The 22,250-nt window shown below is 43.5% G+C and overlaps 2 long non-coding RNA genes across 5 annotated transcripts in view; one reads left to right on the top strand and one right to left on the bottom strand.

Moving 5' to 3' along the window:
- LOC140613140 (uncharacterized) overlaps positions 1–18,383 on the top strand; it is a 36,856-nt gene extending 18,473 nt beyond the window's left edge. For 2 of the 4 annotated variants that reach the window (XR_012014272.1, XR_012014273.1), the window contains exons 2-9: positions 1,881–1,976; positions 2,386–2,683; positions 6,966–7,114; positions 8,572–8,666; positions 10,426–10,550; positions 11,597–11,659; positions 11,813–17,033; positions 17,757–18,383. This is a non-coding gene — a long non-coding RNA (uncharacterized lncRNA). The remainder of the gene's footprint in view (positions 1–1,880; positions 1,977–2,385; positions 2,684–6,965; positions 7,115–8,571; positions 8,667–10,425; positions 10,551–11,596; positions 11,660–11,812; positions 17,034–17,756) is intronic. The other 2 variants (XR_012014275.1, XR_012014274.1) reach the window with 2 other exon arrangements.
- LOC140613141 (uncharacterized) lies at positions 1,878–21,177 on the bottom strand. The gene is made up of 3 exons (XR_012014276.1): positions 20,762–21,177; positions 3,313–3,396; positions 1,878–2,747 (listed from the first exon to the last, which is right to left on the bottom strand). It is a non-coding gene; the product is annotated as an uncharacterized lncRNA (long non-coding RNA).
- Positions 21,178–22,250: the final 1,073 nt, after the last annotated feature.

The following is a 22,250-nucleotide window of genomic DNA, read 5'->3' as shown; positions in this document are numbered from 1 at the left end:
CACGAAGAGATTAGCATTTGAATCAGTAGACTGATGAATGAAAATTGCTGTCATGAATGCAGGTGGGCATCACCCAAAGCACTGAGGGCAATAAAACAAAAAGACAGAGGAAGGGCATATTTGCTCTTTGAGCTGAGATGTTTAATTCTCCTTCATTCAGATATAGGTGCTTTTGGGTTTTTGGACTCAGACTGGGACTTATGCCATTGTTTCCCTGATTCTTAGCCTTTGGACCTGGACTGAATTACATTCCCCACTCCTAGTGGGGGGTACATCTTGGGACATCTTGGCCTGCATAATCAAGTAAACCAATTCCTAAAATAAATCTCTTCTTACATCTCTCTGTCTTTCTCTCTCTCTCTATATCTTATTGGTTCTGCTTCTCTGGAGAACCCTGATGGATACAAGTCTCATGTGTAGAAAAGAACAGACCTTTTACTTCAGATTTTGCACATGTTCCGTGATCATTCTCTTGAGGCTGATAGTTTCATATAGCACTTTGGAGTTTGCCTCATTCATGAAATTATTCTGTGAGTACTAAGAGCCAAACACCAAACCAGGTTGTGAATACAAAGGTAATTCAAGCTAGGATCACAATATATCTCTCTGACTTGGGTGTGAGTTCCTTGTTAGCAAAGGGTTTATAGTCTAGTAGGGAAAATGAATGATGAACATCAGAAAACTGTACCATAAGATAGAAAGTGACATGTCTTTAAAGCATATAGATAGAGGTAGAGATTAATTATTCCAAAGTAGAGAAAGATGACATTTGATGGAGGGATGTGGTAAGACTTTAAGAAAGCATTTGAGCTGGATTTCAAATTTATAGGAAAAGAAGGCAAACATTCCAGGTGGTCAAAGGCACAGACATGGAAAGGCCCAAGACCTAGAATATAGACATTTCTTGTGGTGGTGAGCAGGGAAGATGAGAGGAGAAAGGGACAGTTTCATAGCTTAGGGCCTGTTTTGGATTTAAGATTCATGAAATTCTTGGAGTACTTTAGGGGATCCAAGGAACACAGTTAAGGTTAGATGGTACTTGGGGTGCAGGGGTTGGGGTAGGGAGTTTGGGAGTGTGTGATGTTTTCTGACACCACTTCTGACAACAAATATGTGTCATTTTTCTACACCAGTTCTCCAATACTCTGACACCAACTAGGTGTCCAATTCAGTTCAATTTGGATACCATCTACTTGGAATTAGTGTCAAATCCCACAAATTAAAGAACCCAGTCCCACAAGACTAACCCTGCTTCAGATGCCAGCTGCAAGTAGGGTACCCAGGTGACCCACATTTCTGCCCAGCCAACTACATATTTGAGGATTCCCATGACCACCCCTCCCCCAACTTTGATAATTCACCATATAACTCACAGAACTCAGGAAAGTACTCTACTTATTATTACAGTTTATTATAAAGGGTACAACTCAAAAGAGCCAAATGAAAGAGATGCATATGGCAAGGTATGGGACAAGGGTTGCCGAGCTTCCATGCCCTCTCCAAATGCACCAGCCTCCCACCACATTGGTGTGCTCACCCACCCAGAAGCTCCCTGAACTCTCCTGTTTAGGACTTTTTATGAAAGTTTTGTTACATGGGCACGATTGATTTAATCATTGGCCATGGGTGATTGAATTTCATCACCAGCCTTCTCTCCTCCCTAGAGGTTGGTGGGAGGGAGCGGATTGAAAGTTCTAACCCTCTAATCATGTGGTTGTTTTTTCTGGTGACCAGCCCCCCCCTACTCCCCCGGGGGAGACCTCATGAGCACACAAAAGACAGTAGATTCCAAGGATTTTAGGAGCTCTGTGCTAGGAATCAGGGACAAAAATAAATTAAAAAAAATTTTTTTTAATTAAAAATTTTTTATTATACCACAGAGGCAGAAACCATTTACTTCACAGTCTTGCTGAGAAGGAAATGCTAGAGCAGGCCTGGATGAGGGAGATGGGGCCAGCATGGAGTGCAGCTCCAAGGTAACAAGCGGGCAACACAGCTTGGGTCAAGGCTGAGTGTGCTGTGGCTGTTCTGGAACAGGATGTGGGCTTGTGCCAAGGTCGGGTTGGAATAATAACCCTCATGGAAAAAGGAAACTGTTCTGAGGTAGGGTCAGTTCTGGGATATTCATCCAGGGTAGTTACTTTCTCTCTCTTGCTGAGGATGATCCATCTTGTTAATAATTAAAAAGTACATGTGCATGTAGAAAGATTTGAAGAACATGTTGACACGCTGGCTTGAATCATTGAAAATATTTATACTTCCCTGCGTCTGGCAGAAGGATCTTTGTAGGCAAGAACTTGGCTGAATGGTCCTGACAGTGAAACAAAGAGGGTGCCTCAGGACTCCACAAAAACTGAAAGTTGACTTTTTTCTTTCATCCTACAGATAGCTCAGAGGTCAGTCCACATGACATTCTTGAGTGCTCTGAGGAATCAATCTTAGAATCTGTCAGTCTGTTCAGCTGCTGTAACAGAATAAGGTGGACTGGGTGGCTTATGAATCACAGAAATTTACCTCTTCGGGTTATGGTGGTGGGAAGATCAAGTTCAAGTTCAAGTTCACCCATCGAGCCTGGTTGGTTGTAGATGAAGGTCCTCTTCTGGGTTGCAGACTGGCGACATCTCATTATGTTCTCACATGGCAGAAGGTGGGCAAGCAGCTCTCTGGGGCTTCTTTATTAAAGGTACGAATTCCATTCAGGGGGGCTCTTCTCTCATGACCTAATCACCTCCCCAAGGCCCCACCTCCTACAACCATAACATTGGGTATTAGGAATTCAGCATATGAATTTTGGGGGATGTATCCATTTAAACCATAGCAGAATCTATCTTTGTAAAGACACCCAAATGCCTTGAAAGGTACAGAGAAGGACTAGGAGCATGCTCTAGGAGTAGCATAGCAAGAATGCTAAAAAGGAAGGAAGCTCACATTTCAAGAGCACTCACCATATGCCAGGCCTCATGCTGGCTGCTTTACCTACATGATCTTTTCATTTTCCCAACAGTTCCGTGAGGTTGGCTTTACCCACTTCTACTTCCAGATACTGAAGCTGAGGTTCAGAGAAGTTAAATAGTTTGTCTAAGGTCAATGTGGTAATCCGTACCACGTGGTGGCCCACACCATGTAGTGGTCCATACCATGTGGCGGTCCATTGACCACAAGCTATGCTCTTTCCAATGCATAACAAAAGAGTTGTGGATACTGACAGTATCAGTAGAGACTGATTTTAGAATTAGAAGTAAACTTGGAGTAAATTGGCAGCTGGTACTAAATAGACTTAGAATTATTTTTAGTGATTACCCTCTCCCATACCTATACCAGGTGGTCTCTGGTTTCAGTTTTTCTTTCGGTTGGGGTAGCCCAGCAAGTTGAGGAATGATTCCTTCCAAACATCACCTGCAAGAATAGAAAGATGAGAATGGGAGAAAGTGTGAAAAGAAGATTAATGGAAAGCAAAGGGATAATCTTCTGAGAACTTTAGAATATTATATCTCTGCAATAATTAGTTAATGTGGCTCAAGAATAGACTCAGAGATGAATGGAGGAAAATATATATTTTTGTGGAAGCAAACTCTAAAAGTCAACACGCAATAAAGGAAATTCTGCAAGTCATTGAGAGAGATTAGATTCTCTCATTTTTTTTGTGGAAATTTAGATAGCTATATGGAAAAAAATTAATGCAAATCAGACCTTATGTCAAGCCCAAATAACTTCCAGGTACATTAGTAGATTGTGTTTAAAAAGTGAAAATACTAGAAGAAAATTAAGATTAATATTTATCTGAGTGGGAAAGGGTATTTGAAACATAAAATCTGTAAGAGAAATCACAAAAGAAAATATGGATAGATATAACTATATACAAATTAGAATTTTGTGTATATAAAAATATAAACAAACACTTAAAATAATCAATAGTTTGGAGAATATTTGCAAGAAGTATGACTAAGGGTGAGTATCTTTAATATGTAATGTGCTCACACAAATCAGTCAGAAAAATGTTAATGCTTTAAATTTAAAGTGGGCCAAGTGTATCGCTTCTTGGCCTTTTGGCTAAAATCAAGTGTAAAGTAGGCCAAGTGAAAGAAGAGATAAATTACCTCAGGAGAAGTTATAAATGACTAGTTAACATTTATTTGAAAAGATCACCTTCACTAGTAATCAAAGCAATGGAAATGAAAAATTTTTACTTAATCACTAAGAATTATCAGAAGTAAGATTTAAAGCTTTTGTGGGAAAATGTGTGTTCACATGTTGCGGGTAGAGAGCAATCTGCTAATTGCTGTAGGCCTATCTCTGACATTTGGGAGCCTGGGCCAAAAGTATAAATAGAAGCTCATAGGCCATTTATCTAGAAAATTAAAATATGTAATTGTATTCAAAGGATATATATCTGGAAGCATCCCCATTACACATGGAAATTAAATTAAATAAATGTTAAATTAAAGCTATGTATTATATATATTTTTAAAAAGTTATTTTTCTTCTAAAACATTCAGAATTATTTTAAGATTAAAAGGTGGAGCACTCGGGTGGCTCAGTCAGTTAAGTATCTGACTTTGGCTCAGGTCATGATCTCAGGGTTCTGGAATCAAGCTCAGCAGGGTGTCTGCTTATCCCTCTGCCCCTCGCCCTACTCACACTCTCTTTCTCTGTCAAATGAATAAATAAAATCTTAAAAAAATAAAATTAAAAGGGAAAATGAAAGATAATGAGTATCAGAATTTTATTTTTTTTCAAAGATTATTTATTTGAGAGAGAGAGAGAGAGTGCGAACAAGTGTGAGGAGGGGGAGGGTGAGAGGGAGAGGGAGAGAGAGAATCTCAAGCAGGATGCCCACTCAGCACGTAGTTGATGTGGGGCTTGATCTCACCACCCCAAGATCATGATATGAGCTGAAACCAAGAGCTGGGCTTAGCCGACTAAGCCACCCAGGTGCCCATGACTATCAGAATTTTGGATAAGATTTATTTAGATAAATTTTAGTTTAATTTTAAATATTTAATGAAATATTAGTAAATGTTTTTATGAAAATAAAGCTACTCTAAATTGTTCAATGTCAATGTCCATGAAGTTGCTAAAGAATTGTTATCCAGTATGGCGCATGTTATATCTTTACCTGCATAGACTCAAATTTAAGAGTAATATAAATTGATTAATATTGCAAAGTGCTCTCCGCAAAGTGCTCTCCTCAAAGTGCAGACAGAGCACAAACTCATGAGTGTGTCAGGAGCTGTGCATTTGGCATAAGGGAAGCTGGAAGATAGGCACATAGTCTCACTAGCACATGATACTTTCTTTACTAAGAAGTTATTGCATTGGTGTTGACAGGAAAGTCTTGTCAGGTTAATGTATCTTTCTCTTACCTATGTGCTTTCTATCCCTGAAGAGAAGTGTCTATCTCGGATGTGGCAGTGGCATCACTCATAAATCTTAACAGGTATTCAGATGCAATTCCTTTATGTTTAAGGACATCTGGCAAAAGAGGTGATGCGGTGTGTCCCTGGGGCTTGCATAGTCTTATTCCTGAAAGCGGATGTTTAGGGTTGTGGATAAGGCTGGGTCCCGAATGCTGATTGATTCTGGTATCCATGTATTCTTTAGTAAATGTAGTGTGTGTGTGTGTGTTTGTGTCTGTGTTTGACATTGGTGGCCTTCTGATGTATGGGGCCAGGGCAGGATTTCTTGTTATCTGGGTTTGGAAGCACTTAGTACAATGTACATCAAAAGCCTTAGAACCATGAAGACATTGCCATTACATCTTTGTTAGGCTAAGTTAGGGTTTGAGAAAGGAATTACATAGACTGTAACTCAGTGATTCCATTAAGAAAAAAACTACCCTAAATAAATACTGAATGAATACTAGAAAGCGGAAAAAAAAAAAAAAGAAAAGAAAATGTGAACAAAGATTTGTATACCAAGTTGCTATTTATTTATTTATTTATTTATTTATTTATTTATTTATTTATTTATGATAACATTAATTAAAATGTTCAAGAAGAAGGGAATAGCTAGATACATTGTGATATCTATATAGTGGAATACGGTGCTAGAACTTTTTAAGCCTGTGGGACATATTGTGACTATAATGTTAGATGACAATGTGAATTACATAAAATATGATCCCAGTTAAGAGAACCATATGCAAAGAAGCAAAGACAGGAAGGAAATGCATCGACATTTTATATTTTTATTTTATTTTTAAAAAGATTTTATTTTTAGTTTGAGAGAGAGAGAAAGGGAGAGAGAGCACAGAAACAGAGGGAGAAGCAGACTCCCTGGCACAGGGCTTGATCCCAGGACCCTGAGCTCATGACCTGAGCAGAAGGCAGATGCTTAACCGACTGAGCCATCTAGGCACCCTTAATAGTGCTTATATCTGAATTGTGGATATGATTATTTTATCTTTTTAAATATGCTTATACTAATTTTCCTGGTTTAGTATTATGAGCATATTATTTTCAAAATGAAAGAAAGCAAGTTATTTCAAAGAGCTTTTTTTTTTTAAAGATTTTATTTATTTATTCATGATAGTCACAAACACAGAGAGAGAGAGAGAGAGAGAGAGAGGCAGAGACACAGGCAGAGGGAGAAGCAGGCTCCATGTACCGGGAGCCCGACGTGGGATTCGATCCCGGGTCTCCAGGATCGCGCCCTGGGCCAAAGGCAGGCGCCAAACCACTGCGTCACCCAGGGATCCCTTCAAAGAGCTTTAATGTTAACATATTGCTTCACGTGTGCTGCATGGGAGCCTTAGAGGCAATGCCTAATTCATAGCAGAGAGCAAGAACTGGAGTGGTGGTTCTTGCTAAGAAGGGGGAGTTGGGATTGTTATAAAGCTTTCTTATATATCTCTATGATCAAGTAAGTTTGTCACATTTTTGGTAAGCATTGTTATTTTATTTTATTTTATTTTATTTTATTTTATTTTATTTTATTTTATTTTATTTTATTTTATTTTATGATAGTCACAGAGAGAGAGAGAGAGAGAGAGAGCCAGAGAGAGAAGCAGGCTCCATGCACCAGGAGCCCGACGTGGGATTCGATCCTGGATCTCCAGGATCGAGCCCTGGGCCAAAGGCAGGCGCCAAGCCGCTGCGCCACCCAGGGATCCCCGGTAAGCATTGGTTTTAACTAGGGCGCACTACAGAGTTGTTTCTGTTAGGCTATGTTCTGGGGGATTCCTTTAGGTCTCCTGAGAAGAAAACCAAAAGAATTAAAGATCCTCAGTTTGATAGGAGAATCGGGAGATGGGGATGCATGCAGATGGTAGAAAAAAAGCTTTTTATCTTGGCTTGCTTGGTATGACGATCTACCCCAGCCCTCATCCACTCCAACTTCAATGACCGTCACCCTCACTCACTCAGGGCCACCCACATTGGCCCTTTTGGTTTTTAGAACACAGATACTACCTCAGGGCCTTTGCCTGTGCAGTTCTCCCCCTACCCCCCGCACCCCTTTGATTCATTCCTCAGTTATTTTTATGGCCTACTGTCTCACTTCATTCAGGTTTCTGCTCAAAGTCACTTCATCTGAGAAACTTTTATTTTTTATTGTGTTACATTTATCCTATGTAAGGTAAACATGTAAAACATGTAATATGATAGGTAGTAATAAATGATTAGGAGACAAAGAAAGGAGGTAAAGGGGGAGAAGTTTTGTTTTGTCCTATAACAATTTTCAATAGTCCAGGCCAATGTGACACCTTAGTAAAGAGTTAAGAAGGTGATGAAGTGAACCATGTAGGTATTTGGGGAAAGAACATTTCCAGCAGAGAAAGGAACAAATGCAGTGACCCTGAGACAGGAATGGGCTGGGCCTATTGGCGAACCCATGAGCCATTACTAGCTTGGTGGCGTTTCACTGCTGTTGACTTCTCTTTCCCCTCCCTTACCTTTGTAAATATTCAGAGTACTCAATTACTCCTCATAAGGGTGCCATCTGTTTCCTTCAGGGACCTGATAGCTATGAATGAATCCATCCTGCTCAGGAAGGTTGTATAGTTTATAAAAAGAAATGCTGGAGGAGTTCAGAGCAGGAGAAAATCATTGTAGGATGAAGCGTGTGAATCTTTGTTTCATCCCTGAGGGAAATACAGTAGAACCAAACTATTTCTATGACCGTGCTCCAAAATTAAAGGTATCCCTTCAACCCCTGGCCTCAGCCAGAAATCTCTCTGGGTGTTATCTCGCTTGGATTCTTCTTTTTTCCTCATCCCAACAGCTAATTGATCCCTAAATCCCATCTGATTTTCCAAATCTCTCTTGAATCATGCTTTGCAGGTCCTTGTTATCCAAGGTACCTACAGTAGCTACCTACAGTAGCCTCCCTTTTTTTAGTCTTACCCTTTCTCCAAAGCGATCTTTGTAAAATGCAATTTGACTATATTATTGCCCCTTTTAAAGCCACTTACTAGCTCTTCCTGGTCTACAGGAGAGTATCCATATTCCTTGGCAAGCATTTCCAGCCTCATTACCCACCACTCTTCCTTTTGCACGTTATGCTCAAGCTGTACTCAGTAACATAGGGTTCTTGTGTGGTCATGCTTCTGGATCTTCGCATTTGCTTCACCAGATGTCAGCAGTGCCATTCCCTTGGTAAACAACTCTGGCTCGTCCTTCAGGACTCCGCACAGGTGTCACCTCCTCAGGAAGTCATGCTTTCAACAGGTATTTGTTAAGCCAGTGTCAGCCCTGTGAAAGGACTGACCTAGGCATTTTGTGTATAAAACACACAAGAGGGATCCCTGGGTGGCGCAGCGGTTTGGCGCCTGCCTTTGGCCCAGGGCCTGATCCTGGAGACCCGGGATCGAATCCCACGTCGGGCTCCCGGTGCATGGAGCCTGCTTCTCCCTCTGCCTGTGGCTCTGCCTCTCTCTCTCTCTCTGTGACTATCATAAATAAAAAAAAATTAAAAAAAAAACACACAAGATCCTTGTTTTCATAAAGATTTTGTCTACTAAACATTATTTTGTTCTTAAAACAAGGCAGCCATTGGACCAAAATGGCTCTAATGTCTTGATAGCCTACACAAGCAAACTGAAACCCAAGCCAGAGTCAATTCATGAAAGCCTCAAGGTTAGGAAATTGGTATTATACTGAGTGAAATAAGTCAATTGGAGGAAGACATATGGTTTCACTCATATGTGGAATATAAGAAATAGTGCGAGGGACCATAAAGGAAAGAGGGGAAATTGAATGGGGAAAAATCAGAGAGGAAGACAATCCATAAGAGACTCTTAACTCTGGGAAACAGTGAGGGTTGCTGAAAGGGAGGTGGGTGGGGGATGAGATAACTGGGTGATGGGCATTAAGGATGAACACTGGTTGTTATACTATACCTTCACAAATGGAATTTAAATAAAAAAGTTAGGAAATTGAAACTTCAGGACAATAAATCACAACCAACCAACTAGGCTTTCCTATATAAGGCAACTCAAATTATAGTCAATCAGGTAATTTCTTTGCTATGTTTCTGTGTCTTCTCTCTAAAAGTCCCCTAGCTTCTGTCAGTGGAGCACCTCAGCTCACCTTTGGTTTAGCACTGCCTGAGTCAAGTCAATAGCTGTTCAAATAAACTGTTCAAAAATTTAATGTCCCTCAGTTTAGCTTTTAACATATTACTTGCTAACAGCATTTGTTTGGAAAGACAAACACTAAACATGGAAATACACAGATAGATATATAGCAAAAATCGTGGGAGTTGCCTTAAGGGAAAAACCAGAGAACAATGAAAGTGACTATAGGGGAAGGATGGGTGGGTGGGATGAGTAGAAGGCTGAGGAGGTGACAGTTAGGCCAATACCTGAAAAATTACAATGAGCTAGCCAGGTAATCCAGGTGATGGTGTAGGGAGTCACTGAGAGGATTCGGGGCAGCATTTCAGGCAGGAGGAGCAAAAGGGAATGAGTATGTAGGAAGGCTCTGTGCAGGAAAGGAGAACCTGGTGCATTCTAGGAACTGAAAGCAGGTTAGTAATGGAGCTGGAATTTGGTGGGTGGGCCATGGAGGGTGAAGGAGGTGGAGGTGCAGAGGTGGGCAGGGCCAGATCTTGTGTGACTGTGTGCCCACGCAGTAAGTTTGGGTTTTGTTTGAATGCATAGCAAGTCCCTGACATTTGCTAAACAGAAGAATGACCTGTTTTCGTTCATGTTTTAAAAAGCTCACTCTGACTACAGTCTGGGGAATGGCTCTAAGGGAGATCAAGAGGGAAGAAGTTGATGTCTCCCTCTCTGAATTAGGGGTCCCTCCAGATATTCCTGGAGTACTCGGCACTTCTTTGAGGGTAGCATTTATATTGCTCACAATCACAATGTTCTGTTCACTTGTCCATTGCCTCCACCAGCCTGAGCACTCCTTCAGGGTAAGGATTATGTCTCTTATCTCCGTGCAGAAATGGTAAGTGTTCAACAAATGTCTTTTTTTTAAGGAAGGAAAAAGTCTCAACCAAGGACCTATTCAGTTACAAAATTCAGTAACCATTTGCTGGAGAAAAAAAGGACATTTTGGTGAGGCATCTTAGTAAGAGGTCTGAAGCAGATCGGACTGAACCAGGTACATGCTGGAGGTGGGGTGTGGATAAGAGATAAAGGGAGACTCGCTTGACTGGAGTAGGTGGTTGAGTAGCCATTTTTAATTACTGGAGTTTTTCTGGATTGTGAAAAAAAGGTTCTAAAGGTAGGGAGAAAACTGCTGAATCTCCCCACATTCATCAGAGCAGTAAGGAGGCCAATGTCCTCTTGGCCAGACCACTGTCAGAGCCCATTCTGACTCCTCTACCTACAGCAGGGAGTGGCACACTCTCGATGCTCCGAAGTCTGTACAATGAGAATTTATATACCAGGCACCATAGCACAGTAAGATAAAAAGTATACCAAGTGGGGTGAGTGCAATTAAAGATAGATATGATAAGATAAATTTGGCATTTCATCAACTCATTTTGGAGGAGGGAGAACTTATTGGGTTGCGAAAATGAATCATGGGGAGAACAAGGTCCCCCTGGCAAAGCATCACTCACTGCAGAGTAATTCTCCCGTTGTCGTGGGGTTCTGTGCAGAGGGTGGATGGATGATGATCCCTTCTTTATTGAGATTTTGGGCTCACATCTCATTTATGTTTATGCCTGCCAGATGGCAGAAGCCTTTATCTGTCACTGCATTCCTTAGCCATTTCTTGATCTCCGAGGCTCGAGTGCAGAGAGGCTGAAATGGTACAGCAAGGATGCCCGGGAAATGCATCGGTGAACGCTAAGAGAGACAGACAATGCCAAGGGCAGGAGTTTATTCCACGGGATAACAGGGATGAAGTTAAGAAGAAGAAAGATTGGATGTTTAATATCAAGGAAAAACACCCTAGTCATTTGACTTTAAGAATAACTTCCCAAGGGAAGCTGTGAAAATCCCGCTACTTGAGGCATTTGAGAATAGACCGGATGATGTACTGGAGATTATCCTGCAGGGAGTCAAATGTACTCTAGTCCAGAGAGTGAATGAAAATTGCCACAAAACCCACTAATTGGTCTTTTGTGGTTATGATTCTGGCAGCCTGGGCAAGTCTTGCTTTATTGAATCCTCTGCTTACTCCACTATGAATTTCCCCAGGCCAAACTGAAGAACTGCCGCTTGGGAGTCTGTGTGGGGCCCCCATTTGCATGGCCTGGCTGGGTAAGCATCGGTCTCACCCATTGACTGGTACAGCCTCTTCCCCTCCCCACTGCTCCCCTCCCCTCTTTATCTCTTCTTCTCAATAAAAGAAATAGGTATGAGGTGACAAAAGCTTGGGAACCATTCTTCTGAGTCATTCTGTTGTGTCTGTAGGATGCTTGCTCTCTGCTGCTCACTGTCCTGTGGTTTGGTGTTTGGAGGAGAATATGAGTTTAAGTCCACCAGGGTCAATGTGAGACATGGGAACTGCTGAGGTCTGTGGTCCATTCCACGATGGACAAGCCCTGTAATTCCTGCAGAATTGCGCTAAAATCTGCCCCCTGCTTTCTGCCTCAGCCTGCCCAGGGATCTGCTGGTGGTTCTGAGTCTTCTCTGTTTTACAGCTATTGTTCATGATTTGGTGGAAGGGAGGGGAGGGAGGAAGGTTTTCATTTCCCAAGGACAGACTGCACTTGGCATTCAACTTGAGCTATAAGAAACTCCTGAATGAAAATGTTGAAGGCCAGATGCTCATTTTTCCTTCTTTTCTTGATTAATTGCAATTGATCTACAAACACATGTATTTGGGGAAAGTCTCTGAAGCTAGACCTGGGACAAGTTGCTGACATGGTCACAGAACTGAAGCAAGTGCAGGAGTTCAGGCAAGTCAAGTGGTTGAGGAGGACTCGTAAGTCAGCTCTTGGGGAGTTTCCACCTATTCAATTTATTCCATACATTCTCATTTGACTTAGATAGACAGCAATTTTCCCATGGAATAGACTCTGGCCATTTATGGTTGTAATCTTTTTATTTAAGTCATGTGAGCGTGATCTGGAAGTCCTTTTTTTTTTAATTTAAGATTTTATTTGTTAATTTGAGAGAGTGAGAGCATGAGAGAGAGCATGAGTGGGAAGAGGGGCAAAGGGAGAAGCAGACACCCCACTGAGCCGGAAGCCCAGTGCAGGACTTGATCCCAAGACTCTGGGATCATGACCTGAGCTGAAGGCAGACACTTAACTGACTGAGCCACCCAGGTGCCCCTGGAAATCCATTCTATAAGGTAAAATGCAAAATGTTGCCAAGGCATGAATTTGAATCACTGAAACTAAGGTAATGGTGGCTGAATTGTTATCTAGTGACTAGACCCTCTTGTGGGCCAATCTCTACCTCTACTGCAGGCCTTCTCATTGTCAGTCATCATTTTGTGTGAGAAGTTTGGGGAGACATATCCTTGGTGAATGCCATGATTCAGTGCCTTGTCACTATGCACCATAGTCCAGCCCAGCTCAGCCTTCCTAAACAGACACAATCCTAAAGATCCGAGGAGCAGTCAACACAAAAAATGGAACCTGTTCAACATTGTTTATTCATCTTTTATTGTGGGCCAGGCCCTGTGCTAGGTGTTGTAAGAAATACAAAGACGAATAAGACCTGGTTTGGGCTCTGAAGAAAATAGAACTACTAGGAGAACCCCATTCTCTCCCCACAAAAACTCAACACCAATGACCATAATAAAGAGGAGTGCCAGATAATCACTCTGGGGATGTTTTCTGTGGAGGCCGAGAAAAATTAAGGCCATTCCACCTAAAGTTTAGCATTAGCACAAGTACAGCCATCTTAGGCCCCTGTGAATAAGAGCTGAACTTTACAGGAAAAACTGCAGAATGTTCTCGGCAGGGAATCCCATATCAGAAAGACAACAGAGCCCACGCCGTGGTAGAAAGTCCCATATTAGAATGAGAACAGAGCTCAATGCCCTTGAAAGCCCTATATCAGAATGTAAACAGAACTTGAGAAATTCCTCCACCCCTTCTAAAAATCCCCTAGACCAGCCTATAAAAAACCCAGCTGTAACCCACTTCGGGGTCCAAGTCCCTGCTCTGCTGTGTCAGGTATACTTGGACCCAAGCTCGAGCTTGTAAATAAACCCTCGTGTGCTTGCATCGGTGTTGGCTCCTTGGTGGTTTCTCAGATTTGCAATCTTGGGCACAACATTTTCCACACCAACAACCAATTCTCTGATTCTCCGGATACCAACTCAGTGTTCAATGATTCAATTCTGACACTACTTCGTATTAGTGCAGACCCCACAGGTTAAGGGCTCAGTCCTACAAGACTGTCTGCCTCCCACTTCAGATACTGTCACTGGTCTTGGGCCTCCCAGAATTGACCAACTCGTTATAAATGGGTCCACCCACCAGCTATAAATGGCTACAAATTACTCCCTCCTTAGGTTCAGTAATTTGCTGGACTGGCTCTCAGAACTCAGGAACATATTGTACTTACATTTACTGATTTGTTACAAACGATACAATGATCAGCCAAATGAAGAGGTATGTATATGGGATGAGGTCTCGAGCATAGCAGCATGGGGATATGTTGACCAACCCAGATGCTCTGTGAATTATGCTGTTTAGGGGTTTTATGGAAGTTTCAGTACATACGCACGATTGATGAAATCATCTGCCATTGGTGATTGAACTCCACTCCAGCCCCTCTCCCATTCCTGGAAGTTGCAGGGTGGGGCTGAATGTTCCTAGCTTCTAATCAAGGCGTGGTCATTCTTGGAAGCTGGGCCCTATCCTGAAGCTGTCTAGGAGACCTCAATGGCCAGTCATCTCATTAGCTCAAAAGACTCTCACCACTTTGGAGATTCCAAGGGCTTTAGGATCTGAGTGCCAGAAACCGGGGACTAAAGCTAAGTATTTTTTATTATGCCACAACCACCACAAGGAAATTACATGGAAAGTGTTGTGTGACTTTAAAGAGGAGAAAGATCAGATCCATCTTTTTAAGACTTCATATTGTGATATCATGCAATGTGAAAGAACTTGGATTCTGGAGTCTGCCAGCCTGGGTTTGATTTCTGGAGCAAATCCCATAGCCACTCTATAGCTTCTTCATTGGTCCGTCACAAAATAGAACAATCTCAGTTCCCCTGGAAGGAGTGTAAGGGGTCTCAGGTCTCTTACGGGACGGGACCGTCTTGTTGCAGACTGTTATTTTGCTTGTCTGTTCAGTCCTCTGTAGAGCTCAACCACGTTGTTTCCCCCCACCCCCCCACCAAGAGATCACAATAAGATGAGGAGATTACTGCTTGAAACTTGCAATCCCATTATCTGTCAGCCTATGAAAGATAAAAAGTGCCACTAGTGTATCCAGAAAGTCATTTTTCAGTAGCCATGGGTGACAAGAATTACATTTCTTTGCCAGGACATCTTGATGTGGCATATCATAAATATTCAGGTTCTGTAGACTTTTAAAAAAGATATAATATCTCCTTTTTTGTATAACACTAGCTTCAAGGTCAGATTCAGGATGACTCAAAAAATAGGAACTAGGAATTCTTATGCATGAGCAAAAAGCAGCAGCTGGGGAGTAGGCTGAAGGAGGTAGAGGAAGTAGAAACTGAAAAATGAGGTAGGGGTCAGGGTATGGATTTGGAAATCATATGCTGGGGTGTATTACCCTGGCAGGTGGGCCTCTGCTCTGGTCCTATGCTTTCATGGGCCTGGCTCTGGCCCTCTTCCATCTATACCTTTTCTATGGGAAGAGAGGTCCAGGAGGCTAAAGGATGTGTCCACGTGGAGTCCATGTGCCCCTACTTCAAAACCATATCCTAGGTACCAGGGATACCAGAATTCCTAGCCCAATTGCCAAGACCTGTGTAAGTGTCTCACTCAGCTCTGTCCTTTTGAGTAAGGACTAATAGTACCACCTGTGCGTACCCAAAGGGTGGCCAAGGGGTGGTGGTGTGGTGGGGGTTGGGGAACTAGAGATAGCCTGGGTGAGCTGGGAGGCCCATGTGCATATGGAAAAGGTCTTTTATGATCTGAGAAGAATTAGGAGAGATAAGAGAGAAACAAGTGACTTGTGGGTCAAGGGTTTCCATTTGTACCGTTGCCCTTCGCTTGTAACTGTTAGAGGTGGGCCTGTGCAGGAGTCTGGGCTTATAACACTCGAAGCAGAAACCATGAATTTGCAAATAGTTCCTGATAAAATTGAGCTGGCTTGCCCTTGTACTAGATTCAATCCTAATTGTTTTTATCTTTATCTGCCATGTTGCTAATAGGGAAAATAGTTCATGGAAATAGCACTAGGATCTCCCAGTTCCGAGCTATGGTCCTTGAGATACAGGAGTAACTTAAAGAGAAAGATTGTCTAGCCTTGAATTTAGGAGAACCCCACGTTGTCCACACAGTGAGAGGAAGGAGGCAGCATTCCTTCTGAGCCTGATTTAGAGAGGTAAACTTCCAGAGAGACTTTGGTATCAAATGCATCTTGTCCTACAACCTGGCCCAACCCCACACCTCAGGGGACTCTGCTCTTTGAAGTGCGCCCTCCTTGAACTTTTCTCATTCCCTGCCCAATGCTGGAGACAGGCAGGAGTCGGCAGTGCCATCCAGGTGGGACTCCTTGGGCCTGTACCAGGACACATGTGGGCTCTGGTGCCAATTTCTCCCCTGTAGGGCTTTCTTCCATCTTCCATCACTTGTGTGGGGTTGACCAGATGCTCCACAAGATCTGAGACTCATTCCTGTGATGTTATTCCTGGACTGGGACTGGGACCAGGACCCAGACCCGGTTCCAGGAGGGTGATCTGGAGGTTGGATAGCTCCTGCTGACTGGTTGGTATTTCTTTCACGAGCTCATCTGAAGTTGGGCCACCAGATGTGCACATATGCCGATTTTGGTGACTCAAATAGTTTATATATAACTATTTATATATTTGCCTGGGCCCCATCCACCCTAGGAGCAGCCCTGGTCAAGCGCTTGTGCAAATATCAATCTTTTCTCCAGTTTCTCTCCTAATTCTGCATCTCCTAAATCCCATCACAAGATGGGATCCAAGGTTCTTGAAAGAGCAGAAACACAGAGGCAGAGGAGGAAGTCCTGAGTGTTTAATTCCTGTCTTCTCTGACATAGATGACATAGTTTCCCGACTTGCATCTGCATGAAGTCTTGCCTTCAATTTTCATGTGAGACAGTGGCTTGATTGAATCCTACAGACAGGAAGACGCAGGACGCCTCAAAAGTTCTGGGGGGGTTACTTGGCAGGGGCTTTAAAGAAAATAATGTCAGCTCTGGTGCAGCTAGCGGCTGGAGGAGGAAGTGACATGGAGGGGATTTCTGCCAACAGCGTGAAGTTCCCAACATGTTCTTCCAGGTTTAAAGTGAACCCCTCTACTACCAGAACCCCTGTGGTGTCTGCTCTGAGAAAGGGCTCATGGAGGAGACGAGATGAACAGGAGCTGAGAGACAAAGCCATAGGTGCTGCTGATCCCATTGAGAGTAGTGACTCATTCTGACCTGGCACCTTCCCTCTATGACCTGCTTTGCTCCAAGTGGTGAAGTTCAACGTGGGTCCTGCTATTATCTCCACTCCACAGATCAGGTAACAGAGGCCAGAGCTCGGAAACCAAGTGCCCACGGTCATGTAGCTACTGGATGGTGGAATTGGGTTGGAACCTGGGGCTGTTGGACTGCTCCAGGCCTGCTTGGGCTCTGAGGCCCTTTCTGCTGTGGTGGGGTGAGGCACTGCTACCCTGCAAGAGAAACTCTGGGGCCTGGAGGACCCCACTGGGGCTCGAGAGTGAGCTCTTGGATGGGCTCTGTTCGCTGTTTTTAAAAAGCCCTAAAGTACTTCCAGTGCCCAGCTCTTCATTCCGAGTCAGTGGGCTTGGAGCAGGGTGCACGTCAGCTGCTCTTAAAAGGTGACTGAAAAGTAGTGAGGTATTGACATCCTACCCCCATCCAAAAAAAAAAAAAAAAAAAAGATTATATCATAGCTCTTTTCACCCCAGTATTTCAAAACCTTTCTAGAACACCTTGTTTGGGAAATGCTATTATCACACTTTGCAAAGTAACAACTGACCATCCGACTGTACTCATTCAGGAAACCAGTGGCAGATCAAGTGTGATCTGGGGAAATGGAGCCAGGCTTAGGCCCCTCTCCCAGCCCAGACCCAGACTATTCTTCCATCAACTGTCCTTGCAACTGGGCCAACCTGGTCCCGCGTAATTTAATTTGGAATCTACGTTGTTGGTACATCTCTTGTTAATTAGCTTATATGTTTCTAACAAATTTCAATTATTTGTTTGTTTGTTTATTTGGCAGAACTGTATTAAGGCCTCCAAGAATTCCCGAAATATGACTGGATGGCATAGAAGCATAAGAAAGAAGTCAGACAAGAATGGTCAACAGATTGGCATCTGTGAACAAGGCAAAGCCAGGCCCAGGTGAAATTGGAGCTTGTCATTCTTCAGTGAGGCCCCTGGGCCCCTCCGACTGCCCTCAGGGAGCGCTGTGCTCAGCGACCTGTACCTGTAGGACCCTCCCTCCTGTCCCATGCGTTTCTTGGTTTCATGCTTGGAGCCCGGAAGATCTGATTCCAATCTGGTTCCAAGTTTACTGTGTGCTTTTGGACAAATGATCTAAGGCTTCTGAGCCTCAGTCTCCTTATCTTCAAGAAAGGATAATAAAACCCGCCTCCTTGTATGGTTTTGAGGAATAAAATGAGAAGACAGATGCAGAATACCTAGTGCTATGGCTTGAATGTTTGTGTCCTCCGACAATTCCTATGTTGAGCCCTAGCTCCCAGGGTAAGAGCATTAGGAGGCGGGGCCTGGGGAGGTGACTAGGTCGTGAGGGTGGAGCCCTCTTGGATGGGATTCGGGCCCTTATGGAAGAGCTGTCTCGCCCCTTCCCTGCCTCCCAAATGTTAAGATATAAATTTCTGTTGTTTACAAGCTACATAGTCTATGGTATTTCTGTGACAGTCGCCCAAATGGATTAAGACACTTAGAGCATTCACACCTTGCGGACTCTTAGCAAGGGTTATATATTTCTCTCCCTCTTTTCTTTCTTTCTTTCTTTCTTTCTTTCTTTCTTTCTTTCTTTCTTTCTTTCTTTCTTTCTTTCTTTTCTTCTTTCTTTCTTTTTTCTTCTTTCTTTCTTTCTTTCTTTCTTTCTTTTCTTCTTCTTTCTTTCTTTCTTTTTCTTCTTTCTTTCTTTCTTTCTTTCTTTCTTTCTTTCTTTCTTTCTTTCTTTCTTTCTTTTTCTTTCCTTCTTTCCTCAAGTTTTTCTTTTGAAAAGTGATATAATCAATTCAATTTTTCATTTGGAATTGGTCAAATCTTAAAATGTTTTTCCTTGGAGAGTACACAGGGCAAACAGATTTCCTAGGGGGGTGGGATCCCAAGGCACTGGGCACAGTTTCTGAGGAAGATTAGCCTCCAGGTGGTCGGTCCACTGTGGGGCAAAGCACAGGGCTATAGCTGCTTAAAGCTAGGGACTTGGGGGCTCCCAAAGGAGAGGTGTGTGTGTGTGTGTGCGTGTGTGTGTGTGTGTATAAGTGGGCACTGGTGTGAGTATATTGTGAGAATGTGTGAATGTGGCTGTGCATTTGTGTGAGTGTGTGTGGGTGTGTACGTGGGCACTGGTGTGGGTATATTGTGTGAACGTGCAGGTGTGGCTGTGCGTTTGTGTGAGAGTGTGCATGCGTGCATGTATAGGATCTGAGGGAATAGTCTGCATGTAGCACAAGACTTGCCGTCTACCCCAAAGGTGAAGAAACTAAGAGCACCCTTCTCAAACATTCTGTGTTTGCTGGAGACTGGGTGGGGGGGAGTGTTTCCTCTCTTGGAAATCCCTTGGGGAAAATGTGGATGTAAGGGGAAAAGTGTAGGGTCTTCCTGGACAAAGGCCCTCTTTCCTCAGGTGTGAAGGGCTCTCTGGGGTCCTGTGAGGTGTCCCCCTACCCCCTTCTCCTTTCTTTGTTCCTTCGTCTCGCTTCTTGCTTCCTGCAGCCCCCACCCCTGTGGACCCCGTGGGGTCTCTCCCTGCACCTCCCTTCTCGATCCTTCTCATTTCACTTCTTGCCCCCTTCTTTGCTTTTCATCCAGGATGAGGGAAGCCTGGTGGAAAGCGTCTCTATTTCTCTTCTACTCCTATCCCTGTTAACAACCCCAAGGGCCTGAGAGGCATCTGTTTCTTGGTCTCCTGTTTCTGGAAACCATTATTTATTTAACGTTTTTCCCTGGTTTAATGAGTCTCCTATTCTTCTGTGGAACATTCCTGCAGACAGGACTCCAGGGCTCGCTGCTTAGAAGCCCTGTCATTTCCTTCTGGTCTGTCACCAAACAATCGCCGGCCTCCTTTCCTGTGAGCGAAAGTGGGGAAAGGAGGCCAGCCTGGTTCACCCACCCCGACCCGTGGGCCTACCTCTGGGCGCGAACCTCCGTGGCCACGGGGCCAGAGAAGCTTTAAAACGTACATTTTTTTTTTTTAACCTGAGCTGTTCCTCCTCTTCTTGTTAGTCATAATCTTTCTTTAAACATGTGTCTCTTATTTAATTAATTTATTTTAAAAAAGATTTTATTTATCATGAGATTTATTATTCATGAGAGACACAGAGAGAGAGGCAGAGACAGGCCGAGGGAGAAGCAGGCTCCCTGCGGGGACCCCAATGCGGGACTCGATCCCAGGACCCCGGGGTCATGACCTGAGCTGGAGGGAGACGCTCAACCATTGAGCCACCCAGGTGCCCCATGTGTCTCTATTTTAATAACCAGAAAAGGAATTAGAGTCTAACTGGTTCCCAGCAGTAAGGATGGATGCAGATTAGTTTTTATAATTATTTGTAGGCTGTCCGTGTCTGAGGTCTTGAATTCTTGATGCTGTGATAGCTGCTAGGGTGGGCGGGACGCAGCCCTTTCCAGAAGGCAGTGGCACTGTGAGCAGCTGAACCCACGGCTGGCTCCCTCCAGCTTCCCAAACTTGTCGCTGCCTTCCACACAGCTCTTTCCTGGGACAGGGAGCAGGATCCTCTGTGGCTTTTGCCACAGGTGGGTTCAGGCCGCCCTCTGCTAGTGACTAGCTGTGACCCTTTGAACGAGTAACTTTACCTCTTGACACCAGTTTTCTTCTGCAGTCTGAAAGGCAGAATGTTGACAGGAAAGGTTGTGAGGAATAACCGAGAATGATACTTGAATGTGGAGCTCACTGCTCTAGAAACTCTTTAGTAGACAGTAGCCCCGCAGCAGAGGGAGTGTATTTGAAGCGACAGCCCAGGGCAAGGGTGAAATGAGTGAAGGCAGCTGTTCCTAAGATCCTACTCTTACCTCCTTCTCGAGAAATGAGAGAACTTTCTCTGAGGTCTGTGCTTGTGGCCGAAGAGGTTGTGAGTGGCCCTGGAGGGAGTGGGGTAAGCATCCGGGTGGGGGAGGGTGGGCACTGCTGCCAGAGCAGTAGGTGACACGCAGCCAGGCTTGGAAGTCACAAAGCAGGGGGACCAGATCTGTGTAGACCCGATTTTCCCCTGTTCTGTCATCTCCTTAATGAATTAAGGTCACTCATTAAGTCTTGCCTCTTCCCTCCTCTTTCAAAGCATCGCTCGTGTTTTCATTTTCTCACACTGGTCTTGCTTTGGCCCAAGCCCTCATCTCCTGCCTCAGTTATCGTCAAAATGTTTCCTCACAATGGAATGTGGCTGGGCCATAAGAAGAACGATCAGGTCTTGCCATTTGTGACATGGGCAGGAACTCGAAAGCACTATGCTAAGTGACATAAGTCAGAGAGAGAGACAAATACCATGTGATTTCACTGTTATGTGGAATGGAAAAAATGAAAAAAAAAAAAAAAAGAACAAGCAAACAATAAAAGGAGAAATGGACCCACAAATACAGAGAACAAACTGGTGGTTGCCGGGGGTGAGGGGATGGGCAAAATGGGTGAAGGGGAGTTGGAGGTACGGGTTTCCAGTTACAGATTAAGTCCCGGGGACGTAAGGTACAGCACGTATAGTCAATGGTACTGTGATAGCGTTGGGTGGTGACAGATGGTGGCTAAGCTTGCACTTGGGGTGAGCCCAGCATAATGTATAGAATACTTGAATCACTGTTGCACTCATGTAACATTGCGTGTCAGTTGGGCTTCAATGAAAAAGTCTTTCCTCACCCTGTCCTACATTTAATCTATAAAAAATTAAAAGTAACTTCAATTGCTTTTTATTATTAAAGATTCATCATAGAAAGGTAGGAGACTAAAGAGAAGTTAAAAGGAAAAATGCAAATAATCTCTCCACCTAGAGATAGCAAGCAATATCTGTGATTTTTTTTCCTACTCATGCATGGATATATTTTAAACAACAAAAAAAGAATCATAGTGTGTGTAATATTGTGCTACTTGCTCTCCACTTAAGAGCACGGGCATGCTTTGGGGATATCGTGGGCTCAGTTCCGGACCACTGCAGAGTGATTGTTGCAATAAAGCAAGTCAAATGAATTTTTTAGTTTCCCAGTGCATATGAAAGTTATGTTTACACTATCCTTAGTCACTTAAGTGTGCAATAGCATTATGTCTAAAAAGACGATGTATATACCTTAATTAAAAAATACTTTGTCGCAGGCACACCTGTATCACTTAGTGGTTGAGCAACTGCCTTTGGCTCAGGTCATGATCCTGAGGTCTTGGGATCGAGTCCTGCATCGAGCTCCCTGCATGGAGCCTGCTTCTCCCTCTGCCTGTGTCTCTGCCCCTCTTTCTGTATGTCTTTCATGAATGAATAAATAAAATCTGAAAAAAAAATTTATCACTAAAAAATATGAACCA

The sequence above is a fragment of the Canis lupus genome, chromosome 21, assembly GCF_048164855.1.
Source record: "Canis lupus baileyi chromosome 21, mCanLup2.hap1, whole genome shotgun sequence".
NCBI lineage: Eukaryota > Metazoa > Chordata > Mammalia > Carnivora > Canidae > Canis > Canis lupus.
The sequence above is the reverse complement of the archived record's forward strand: the minus strand, read 5'-3'. Positions and strand labels throughout refer to the sequence as shown.